The sequence below is a fragment of the Neopelma chrysocephalum genome, unplaced genomic scaffold (genome assembly GCF_003984885.1).
Source record: "Neopelma chrysocephalum unplaced genomic scaffold, ASM398488v2 Primary Assembly neopelma1_189, whole genome shotgun sequence".
NCBI lineage: Eukaryota > Metazoa > Chordata > Aves > Passeriformes > Pipridae > Neopelma > Neopelma chrysocephalum.
In genome coordinates this window covers 1,038,774-1,051,006 of record NW_020897851.1, presented here as the reverse complement: position 1 = coordinate 1,051,006, position 12,233 = coordinate 1,038,774, and the positions used below count along the sequence as shown (strand labels likewise).

Below are 12,233 nucleotides of genomic sequence, written 5' to 3'. Positions count from 1 at the left end.
CTAATATTTCAATTTGAGAGTGGAGAACATTTTTGCACAAGACTTTCTCAATAGAAATATAAATTTAATCCCAGCACAATTTGAAAACACATTAATTGTGAGTTATACAGCAGATGGAGGCTTTAAAACTGTATTATTTTGCTTGATTTATTGATGTCTCATTCAGAATTTTTTTTATTTGCCATTTTCTTCTGAGAACATTCAGTGTCACATTGATAAGTGTAAGATTGAAAATTGCTAAGAGAAAAAAATAGATATATTTAGCCTAAACCAGACATCTGAACTTTTTGATTCATCAGTGTGTTAACATTTTTTTTAGTCAGGCTTTTTTTTTTTTTTTTTTTCCCTTACAACACTTCTTGGAATGATCAGTGATTCAAAATATCTTTTCTTTACCCAGTTCTGCATGAAACCAGGGCACCATAAGTGAGTTCTTCAGTTCTGGGGAGGCAGTTTTGTAATCCAGAACATTGAGATGCTGGTCAGGGCAAGACAGATCCTCCATCCCTTTCTTGTGATATTGAAGTGTAAATTGAAACTGTGGCAACAGACTCCAGTCTCAGTGATAAGAAATTGCAGGTGTGTATAGTATGGGATGGATTCGTGCTCACAAACAGATCACAGGTGGATTAGAGAAATAATTGGCAAAGGAACCCATGGCCAGACTCTCCCTGCAGCCAGTCCCACCCAGTTCCACTGTCAGTGAATTATTGCAGCTGTTCTGACGTGTGGTACCACTGAGATGGGGAGACTCCAGAAGTTATAATGGCACCAAAAGAGCTGCTAAAATGTGAGTCACGATGGAGACCAGCCAAAAAGACGTTATGATGCAGGATGATGACGTGTCTCCTTGGGGGGTGTCTTCCTCTGGAGCTGTGCCCCGTTCCCTCTGTTCCCTGGAGTGCAGGAGCACAGGTTGGAGCACACTCTGAATGGCAGCATGTGGAATAACTGCAGGATTTTGCAATCTCTGTTAAAGCAGCTGCATCTGTAACTCATTTCATGGAAGTTTTACTACTTTTTTTTTTCCCTTTTACCATATCATACTTGAAGCTCAATAAAGATAAACTTCAGATAATGTCAGTATATCACGGCAGATTCAAAGCCCTGCAGCCGAGCCCGTATTCCCCAAAGTGCTGTTTATGAGCTCTGCTGTTTTAATGTAGTGGTAGAAGTAAAACCAAACATTTGGCAGTGTCTATATTTGCACCCTTGGGACAGATGATGGAGGAGTTATTTGCTCCAGCCTTTAATCAATTTTAGGTAAGCAGCACGAGTGTACCTTGAGCATCCATATTTTCTAATTGGCTCTCTTAAATGTGAAGCCTCCCATAATTCAGCGGAGAGATTTACAGAGGAGGGGAGAGGGGGAGCAAGCAGCACTCACCAGTTGGTGCTGTGATGGATGTGCTCCAGCAGTGCCAGTGGCAGGGGGGAGTCGTGCTCTGCAGCTCATTTGCAGATCAAAATGCAAACCAGGGGTGAGTTCCTGTCGCTGGTTGATTCCTGGCGCTGCAGATCCGTCTGTGCCGGCAGCGGGGATGCACCAGCAATGCTAATCCTTGAGGGGCTCAGCCAGGCTGCTCAGCTGGGCCAGGGGGAGTCTCTGGGCCAGTTTGTGTTATTTGTACAAGGACTTCTCGCAGGGTTCAACCTGCTCTGTGCACTTGGCTGGTGCAGTGTCTGTGCCGTGTCTGCAGACAGCACTCAGCTGAGCTGCAAGATGAGCCAAAGGTGGAGGTGAATCTTGCTGTAGGGCTGTGTCCAAAGTTATATGGGGCATGGGAATAGAGGAAAAGCACTAGAGGAGAGTAATGGTAAAAAAGGGCTTTACTTTTTTCAATGCATTTGATCCCGTTTGGCTTCTCCTGGGCTCTCCCCTAAAGCTCTGTAGCCTCAGACTGACCAAAGTCTTGTGTTCATGTGCCTGAGTGAGACACAATGTCAAGGCCAGGTTGGATGGGTTGGAGCAGCTTGGTCTAGCGGAAGGTGTCCCTGCCCATGGCAGGGAGCTGGAACTGGATGGTCTTTAGTGTCTTCCAACCCAAACCACTCTGGGATTCTCTGTTGTCCATTTCAGGGTAGTTTATTGTATTAAGCCATTCAGTAAGTATTTTTTTTTAATCTTTCTCATGTTCTGATTAATGGCTTTACTGGATTAATTCCCCCCAGTAGAAAACTTTAAAATTATTTAACAACAAAGGCCCTGGACCATTAATCAAAATAATGTATTTGTGCTTATCAGTATTGATTACAAGTATTGTGTTGTTTATTGCCCAGGGAGGAGAGGGGCTGCCTTTGTCTTCTTTACCTGTGATTTATTCCCAATCAGTGTACATGCATGCTGTGATTCCAAGAGCTGGATAATGATCCCTTCCCTATGTGCTGTATAAATACATAAAGACAGCATTGTGTTTCTGAAGTGCCCAGCTCAGTGAGGCCTTTTCCTTTGGCCTCCAGCTGCGCTTACGTACATTTGCTAATGACAACTTTGTTTAATAAATCCCTGTTGGGGTTCCCTGTGTTTGCTCTCCCAGTCCTGACCTCACCTCTGGCCTTTTGATGCCCAACAGTCCCCCCTGGCCACGGCTCCTGCTGCAGCAGCCATCAGTTCAGAACCAACACTTCTGTTCTCATTTTCTGCTTTCTGTGTTGGTGCCAGTCCTGGGCACAACTTGGGAACTTCCAGGTGTTTCAGAGCCAGGTTCCTGAAGTGCACTGAGTCTTCCCAACTCTTTCACTGTGACAGCACCCACAAAGAGCCCTGTTTGAGGCAGCCTCTTTAGCACATTTTTCTTCACTGTATTCTGCGTTTTCAGCAAGCTGGGACACCCTTTGTTAAGATTCAGACTTTATGCACTGATTACTTTTCCTCTGCTACAGCTTAACTTCTCCTGCGTGGCTTAACTTTAAAACCAAGTGAAAGGAAATCCAATAAAGATAAATGAGATGTCTTTAAAGGATCCAGAAGGAAATGTGGGAGCGTCAGCAATGAATGTGAAGATACAGTGAGCTGAGAAACTTGGGGATGAAGGGTTCTTTATGAGGTTACATCTGTTCACAAAGGCTTGGAAGTATTTAAGATAAGTAATTGCTTTAGGAGCAACACTTCTTCAAACTCTCCTGGCTGTGATTCTCTGTGTTCCTGTCTGACCCAGGGCTGGTGATAATGGAGTGGTTTGCAGATGGTGCCAAGCAGTGTGCAGGAAGCTCTGACAGAGAACAGTTCAGTTTCCTGTGGAATTCCTCATGGAAAATATGTTTAATGTGCTTTTTGAACAACCAAATCTGTTTACCTTTCAGGTCTCCTGCTGCCAGTGATGACCCAAAGTTTCTGCTGTTCTGAAAGACAGGTAAGTCTCTGAACTATTTATTCAAAATATTTATCAAAAATATTTATTCACCCCAGTGGTGGGATGAGCAGTTGTACATTACCCAGGAATGGTCACCCTCAGATGTATTCCCTGTATTTTAAAGGAATTAATTCCTTGCAGAATTTGGGATTCACTGTTGGATTCAGTTTGGCTGCTTAGGTTCTCTTACACCAAGGGTGTCTGTGGGTGAAGAACGAGAGAGGTGTTTTTTCTTCCTCCCTGGATATTTGAAGCTCTGTGAACAAATGTCCATGGCTCACAAGTGCAGGAAACCATGTGGACAAACACTCAATTGGATGAATATTTGCATGAGTGGTGCTGTACCTGGGACACAAAGCAGTTTTATATCCCAGCTCGTTGCTGTTCCCTTTTCTGCATTGCTCCCATTGCCTGGCCGGGGGTGGCCTGAGCATCCCCTGAGTTGTTCAAAACAATCCTGGGTGTGTCTGGTCTGAAAATGTCTGAGCTTAGCTGAGGTTGAAGGGGAGTTCCCTGGGTGCTCAGTTCCCCAGAGCTGTGCTGGGAAAATCCAGGCACAGCTGAGACATTTACGGTGTCAGTGACTGCTGACCCTGGGTTGGCTCTGGACAAAACCTCTGTATTTGTGTCTGGACAGGGCTGGAGGAAGGGGCTGGTTTGCAGCAGTGCCAGGGCAGTGGCTGTGCCTGGGTTGGTGCAGAACTTTTAAAACAGTCAGGTAGAGCACTGCTGAGGATGGGATGGCTCCTCCTCTCTTTGGCTCTGCTGAGGGGCTGCAGTTCCCAGGGCGAAGGGTCACACTCCCAGACTTCCAGCTGGGGATGGGTGAGACATTCTCTGTTTCACCCCAAATTCACCAGATAGTGAGCTCTTCCAAGCTGGGAATGCAAGGTCAGCATTTTGATTGGGTGTTCCTTGATTGCTCCAAGGAACAGCCAGGCCATACCCCTGAGAGCCTTGTTTAAAGAGGAATATTCCCAATTTGCAGGCCAGCTGCCCTGGGAGCAGGCTGTGGGTGACCTTTGCAGGTCAGAGCAGGCTGGGGGTGACCTTTGCAGGTCAGAGCAGGCTGGGGGTGACCTTTGCAGGTCAGAGCAGGCTGGGGGTGACGTTTCAGGAGTGAGTCACCACGCTCAGGGTCCCCCGTGTTTGCTCTCCCGTGGCTCGAACAGCTTTGCTCCCTCCTGCTGGTTTGCAATTCCCTGTCCAAACTCCCTATAGATATCCCAAATGCCAGGACTTCTTCCTTTCTTTCTAAGCCTGTTCTACACTATCTGTTTAATAAGATCTGTGCTTGAGCTGTCATTCCTGATTACACGTTCCCCTCAGTTTATATTGCTTCTTCCCAGTGGTCACCAGCACAAATGTCTCTGTGAATCTTAATGCATTTTCTTTTCTCATAATGTATAAATGCCTGAAAACTGATCAAAACAACCATCCTACTTTGATTGTGTATTTTATTTCTGCTGAAAGGTTCAAATGTAATGAAAATAAAACGTTCAATGAGCAAACACAGATTTTCCAGAAGAAACAGGCACATTTAACTTGTTTTGAAAGATGGATGAACACTATTAGTTTTGATATATTCTATATATATCTCCTCACTTGACAATTGTTATTTAAAGATTCAGTTCTGGGTTATTGCTGCACTTACGTTGTAGAGTCGTTTTACACCAACGCGTGGATCAGTAACTTAATTATAAATCAGTGGGTTTAAGCCAAATGTAATGGAAATAATGTTTCCTTGCCCGGAGTCTGCTGAGCCTCAGATGTGGGGATGATCTGGTGGTGGAGGGGTTTTGGTCTGGGTTGTGCTGGGCTGTGGTTCAGGGCAGTGTCCTGTGAGTCCTGGTGGCAGTGCCTGTGCCAGCACGGGCCTTTCCTGGAGCTGTGGCTCTGCCACAGAAGTTCTAAAGAACATCTGCCTAAACTGGAGCAAAACAGAGAGCAAAATTAGAGGGAAGTTGTAAACGAGGCTGTATACAGAGCTGTTTATTTATACCCATGAAAACTTTGTTATTTATCTCTAATACCAAGAGCATCTGTGTTTAACAGATATTTTTTATCAACTGTGAGACTGTGTTTGTAACTTGTTAGCCCTTTGTGCCATGCCAAGGGATGTCTGTGTTTATTAACACAGAAAGAGGGGGCCCAAGCAGGAGCTGAAGGGACTGAGGTGGATGCTCTGACTCCATCCCCAGACCTTGTCTCCCTGCCAGCAGATCTGCACCCAGAAAAACCCCCCCGCCTCGCTGGGGCTGCTGCTGAGTAACACTCAGCACTAGTGAGGAGCCATAAATCTGGGTTTGGAGTTATCAAGCAGGGCCTCCAGGGCCTTGCTGAAACTCTTTTCCATTAAAATCCAATGAAAATGGACAATGGGAATCCCAGCTTCCTGGTGGTCCCAGACCAGAGGCAGCACATAAGGTGAGGGATGTACAGCACTGGGATTCCTTTGGTCCTCGTGCTCCTCCTCCCTTTGTCTTTGGCTCCTTGGTTGCCAGGTTATTAAATCCCAGGTGAGCTGGGAATGCCCTGCAGGGAGGAGGCAGAGGCTGATGTCTCTGCACCTGAAGGCAGGTGGTGCAGGGCTGTGCCAGGCACGTCCCAGGAGGTGACAACCTGGAGATGCAAAGCTTCAGTGAGGGTCCCCAAAGCCCTCCTGAGCTTGGGATGGAATGGAGGAAGGCTGGAGAGCTGCTGTGCACAGCAATTCTGAGGTGTCTCCTCTGGGAGAGTCAAAAAGGGGTGCTGGTATAAAATATTAGAGGATATTATTTTTACACTTCATTCTTTAGCAGACAAAGTGGTAGGTATTGTTCAGCCTGAGCCCCTTGATGCATATATTGTTAATATTCATTTTAAATCCTTTCGAAACCATCTTCAGAACGTCTATTAAAATATTTAATTGCAAGGTGCTTTTTTTTTTTGCTTCATCCCTCTCATGTACATTGTTCTTTAGAAAGTGAAGTGCTCGTGACTTTGACAGCCAGGGAGGGGAAGTGATCAAAGAGTGTGAGAGGGCAACAGCAGCAAATCCCTGGGAGCCCCACGCCGGGGAGGCTCACTTTGGTTTGCTGGGGGATTTGTAGGACTTGGGAAAGCAACTGATTGCCTGTAATTCAGAATTAGTAGCTGAAAGCTCCCAGTTCTCTTTCTCGACTGTGGTTGTGGATATCAGCACACCAGCAGGGGGGGAAGGAGAGGAAACATTCACTGCTCTGCAACCCGACAGATCCTCTGAGCTGCGAGTACCTGTCACTGACTGCTCGTGGGAAATAAATACTGGGTCACACTTGGGGCTTTCAGAATGTCCCCTCACACCTTTCTCCTAGTTTTCCTCTTTCCACACTCATTGGATTGATTCTAAAAGCTGTGGGTGCCCTTGCCTGGAGAACTGAAGAGGTTTAGGAAGCAAAGGGCCTGTGGGCGGTGGCAGAGGGAACTGGAGCAGCTCTGGAGTCAGGGACACTGTGCCACGGGAAGGATTGGGGGAGAATTGGAGGTGGGTGGGAAATCTGGGAGAGACTGACTATGGAATGGCAGAGGTGCTCCTGCAGGAAAGGAAGAAGCACAGGCAGCAGTTTGGGTGTGATGAACTCTGGAGGAGGGGACCACTGGAGATGCAGGGAGTTGAATCCCATGGGATGATGGTCCTTGGGATTAGAAAGGGCAGGTCCTGAGAGAGAAGCCACATACACAGAGCAGCTGAGCATCCTCTGGGGGAATCCATTCCATCCCCAGGGGAGGCAGGATAGAGCAAACACCATCAGGGCAGAACCAGGAGCTGCTTTGGACACGAACATCTGGAGGGGTACAAAAGCACTTGACAAGAACTGAAGGTGAAGGCACAGCACAGGCACATAATGGTAAAATCAAGAGCCTCAGGCAAAAAGTGTTGTTTGGTTTAGCAAGTGAGGTAAAAACCAGGAAGAAATAGTGCTACAAATACATTGGAAATAAGATCAGAGAGGGAATACAGATCTAGTGGCTGCTTAGAGAAGCACTTAAAATGCCTTGATAATATGGTTAATTTTGGCCAGAGGGTAGAATAAGGACCAGAACAGAGAACAAACAGACAAGAGTTTGTTTGGATCTGCTGTATAGGTCAGGCCACAGGATCTGAGGAAATTCTCCTTAGAATTAGAAAGAATTAATCAAAACTATTTGGGAACAAGGAACAATTATTTTTAATAGCTTGTTGAGCTCAGAGGTGGTCTCAGAACTATCAAAATGCAAATATAGATCCTAAATACAAAAGATAAAAGTACAGTCTAGTGTATTATTGATTAAAAAGCCTAATGAGTTCTTGGAAAGGCTCTGAAATTAATAATGAAAAAAAAATCAATCCATAACTCAGAAGAGGCAACTAAAATCAAAACAGAACAACCACTGTGGATTGGTCAAAAGTGAGTCAGATGAATCTAATTAACTGACCTGGTGGTAAGAAGAGAGCAAATAGTTATGATACACCTTTTTTGTCCAGGTAAGCCAGGGAGATGTGTCTCAGTGTAGATGCACAAAGAGCTGCTTGAGAAATTAATTTCAGTAGCAGCTGTCAGTGTTTGCCTGAAGATCTGGGAGAGCCTTTCCAGTGAGAGTCCCAGAGGGAAATGCCTTGCTCTCCAGTCTCTTTTCTCTATTTTAATTAGTGATTTGTAGGATGAAGATCTTATAAATGATATGGATGACACGGAGCAGGAGGGGATCACGGGAACTGTGAGGTCAGAGCTGAAATAAAAAGGAGAGATGGAGATGTGTCTGAAAAGCCCAGGCTGAACTGCAACGATGTGAAGTCTGAAGAGGTGAGGGGGAAAGACAGAAAGGACTCGGGGGTTTGGAGTGGCTGACAAATTAAGCATGAATCAAAAGTGCAAAGCTCTTGTCAAGGAGGGAAACTCCATCTGGAGTCAGGGGCAGGGAGACCCAGACCATTGTCCTGCTGTGCCCTCAGGATGGGCTCTGGGGGGGGAGCACTGAAACCCAGAGAGGTCTTCTGCTGCTCTGCCAGGGGGTTGCTTCAACTCAGGAGCAGTCTGAGTGAGGAGGTACCTATTTACCATCATTGGAAAATTTGTGACAAGGATTGGATTTACAAACTGATAAGGGAATCAGAAGGATTCTGCCTCTGATGATGTGCAGCATCAAAATGTGCTGCTGCAAACAGGCCCAACAAACCACAAGCAAAACCAGGGAATCAAAACAAAGCTAGTTATTGAAACCTCTTCATTAACTTTAACCTGCTATAACTAATAATTCCTTACAACCTTAACCTGTCTGTGGCTGCAGTTTTGCTCCGTTGCAAAGCAGAGCTGGTGGCTGCTGACACAATGTACAACCAGCAACAAACATTAGCATCTTGGCAGGGTGATATGGATTCATCCAGAAAATAAAAGGGGTGTCATTTGCACCATCTGCTGCAGATGGATCAGGAGAGGGGAGCAGCTGAGACCTGGAGGTGTCAATATTGAGATGCTGCTGGAGGGGAGCGGTGGCCAAGGGGCACAGAGGGGGTGGGCAGGCTGGGCCAGGAGCATTTCCCAGACATTTTCCTTCTGCCCTGCCTTTCTTCCTTTCCCTGTCTGAGAACCATTAGGGTGCAGTGGTGCTGTGGAAGGTGGAGATGTGGCTCTTCCCTCGGTGCAGCTCTGCAGTGCTTGGAGGGACACATCCCTTAATAAACTGATCAAACACACGTTTCCATCTGTGCTCCCAAAAGCTTTCCCCAGCCAAGCTGGCTGGAAATGTCTGTGCTTCCAGCCCAAGCCCAGCCAAGGCCAACTTATATTTACCCATTCTTAGGCAGTGTTGTCTCAGGATTCTTCTCCTGTCCCAGGGCTCATCCCTGGTGTGTTTGCAGAGAGCAAACACTCCCCCTGGAGCTGCCTTTCCTCTGGCTGAACAGCCAAGTCCTGTCATGCTCTGTGCTGTCTGTAAGGTACCAGCCTCGATCCTCTCAGCCTTATTTACATGGAATAAAACTTTCCTGCCCAGTTGGCACTTCTGATGCCAATGGGACAGTCCCAGGGAGAGGTCACTAATCAATAGGTCTGCTCCAAAGCCCCCGAGGTCAACAGGAATTTTATTTTTCCATCACTGAACTCTGGATGGAACCCAGCCAAGGTGGTGATGGGAGGAGCTGGATTTGGAGTTTATAAATGCAGTTCTCACTGACACTGAATTCGTGGGGGTGAGATTGAGCTGGGAGGAAACCAGATGAAGCTTTGGTGTTTTGGTAAGAGCTGCCCAGCTGAGTTTTGTGCAGGATCTGAAAAAAGTTACACCTGCAGATTCCCACAACCCCAGAGCAGCCCTTCTCACAAAAAAAAAAAATGTTTCAGGTGTAGCTGGCACCCTCACCTCGCTTGACCTGTGGGCAGTGTGGTGGTGGGGAGAGGCAGAGGGCTGACAACATCTGCTCTTCCTCTGCAGCTCGAGGAGTGATAGAAAATGAGCTGGAAAGCAGAGAGATGTTTCTCCAGCTCTGAGACACAAAGCCCAGAGCAGAGGGCCCTGTTTTTCCAGGGGAGCATCCACAGCAGTGGGGGCAGCCCTCGGCCTCCCTCATCCTCACCCTGGGCCATGGGAGCTTAGCCTCAGCACATCCTCCTTCCTGGAGAATCCTCCTTCTCTTTGACCCTCTGCAGAGCTGTCCTTCCTCTGCCAGTGTGGGAGAAGGGGTGTGTGAAACCTGGCAATTCATGAAACGCATGAAAAATGGGATTTCAGTCAGAAGACTGATGGAAACAACTTTTAAAGCCTGTTAAACCCTGGGTGCTGATGTTTGCAGCAGGAAGCTTCTGGCCTTGATGCTCTGAAGTGGCGCTTTCCTTCCTAAACACTGCCTTGTGTTTGTGTGTGGGAGCAGGGGGACAGAGAACTGACCCGAAAACCAAGGGGGGAAAAGCGATCTCGTGTGGAATGAAACGTTTTATTTGATTGAAACACTGAAGCCACGAGGTTTCTGATGGTGTTTGGCAGGAACCAGGTGCAGCCTCAGACACGGGGCCCAGCAGGACGAGCCCTCCTGTGCCAGTGCCTGTCCCTGTGCCCGTCCCCTGGAGACACTGAGCCCACCTTGGGACCTCCCTGTCTGCTCTGCCAGCCCTGGCCTGGGCTGTGCCACAGGAGCTGAGCAGCAACACCTGGATTTGCTGCAGGAAAGCACATGTGGCCTCAGTGGGTGCTGCCCTGGCTGCTGTGGGTGCTGAGCACCCCTGGACCCTGCAGTGTCCCACACTGCTCCCGAGGGAAGGGGCTTTGCAGGTGGGGAGGAACAGTCAGACTTTGTACCTCTGGAATAACCTGGGAATGACAGGAATTCTCTTGTATTTCCTGTTCAGACAGTTCCCTCTCCCTGACAGGGCCAGCAGGGCACACCAGGATGGGAAGCTGGTGCAATGTTTTCCCTGGTTCACTGAACCATTTAAAGCAGGTATTGACTTGGACATTATCATAAATTGGTTTATACAGTGACAGAGCTGGGCAGGGGGGCGGGTGATTGATGGGGAAGGGAATGGGGACTGCTCCACAGAAATCTGACATCCAGCACAGGGTTTGTTTTATTCAGTGCTGCTGGGGTTGATATTATTGGTCCTGTTTGTAGTTTCTCCCTGAGGGAGACTGAGGTGTGAGGAGATGTCCATGGAATGCTGGGGCTGGGAATGGGGCAGGGGCTGGGCTGGAGTGAGCTGCCTTCCTGAGAGCACTTCAGGACAGCAGGTGGGATTAAAAACATTTTGTAGAATCACAGAATATCCTGAGCTGGAAGGGACTCACAGGACCATCCAGTCCAACCCCTGGCCCTGCACAAACACCCCAACAATCCCCCCCTGTCCCTCAGAGCTCCTGGAGCTCTGGCAGCCTTGGGGCTGTGCCCACTGCCCTGGGGAGCCTGGGCAGTGCCAACCACCCTCTGGGGGAAGAACCTTTCCCTGAGATCCAACCTGAACTGAAGGTTAAACACCAGAGGGTCACTCTGCAGCTCCTGGCAGAGGACATGGGCAGCTGTGCTGGAGCATCCCAATGGTGCTTCCCAATTCCAGACCTTTAGACTTGCACTTCATTTAAAATTGGCCACGTGTTTTGATAAATGTGTCAAACACAGAAATGGGGAAGGGAGAAGTGAGTTGCCAATGTGACCTCCAGCTATTCCTGCCAGTACAAACATCACTTTTTTGTATCTTTTAAACCATCTTAGCACTTCAGCTAAGAAGTGCTTAAATTTATTTTTATGGATTTAATTTTTAAATGCTTTCACTTGGAAAAATTACTTTATGATTATTTTCTGTGAAATTTGCTTTTTTCATCTGTCCCATGGTATAAAAGTTGACTGCTTACTCAAGAGAAAACCACTTTGATGTCATGGAAGTAATGAACACTCTAAAGCCCCTAAATAAAGAGACTTCTGAAAACTTTCAGTTTTGTTCTCAAAATGGCTGATAATGTCATTTATTTTTCTTCATTCCTTTTTCACTGCTACGAAAAGTACAAAAAGAAAGGGGAGAGCAAACAATACCCTGGGAATAATAACTGAAATATTTTTATGGGAATTAATCTATCTCTGTTCCAAAAACGAGCAAGAAAAGCAGAAATAATTCTATGAAACCAGTAGGAAAAACTCACGTGTCTGTCCCTATCCCTCAGCTGTTGGTACTTGGCAAGGGATGGAGATCCCACATGTGGGATGAAAATGTACAAGTGTGATGAGTGTGTCATGAAGGAATACTAAAAGAGGGGAGATTTAGATGAGATATGAGGAAGAATTTCTTCCCTGTGAGGGTGGGGAGGCCCTGGCACAGGTTGCCCAGAGAAGCTGTGGCTGCCCCTGGATCCCTGGGGGTGTCCAAGGCCAGGTTGGATGGGGTTTGGAGCACTGGG

At 47.2% G+C, this 12,233-nt stretch overlaps 1 long non-coding RNA gene across 1 annotated transcript in view; it reads left to right on the top strand.

Annotated features, from left to right (window-relative positions):
* Nucleotides 1-10,790, top strand: part of LOC113976956 — a 32,096-nt gene extending 21,306 nt beyond the window's left edge. Inside the window, exons 2-3 of the long non-coding RNA XR_003537233.1 lie at nt 3,304-3,353; nt 10,697-10,790. This is a non-coding gene — a long non-coding RNA (uncharacterized LOC113976956). The remainder of the gene's footprint in view (nt 1-3,303; nt 3,354-10,696) is intronic.
* Nucleotides 10,791-12,233: the final 1,443 nt, after the last annotated feature.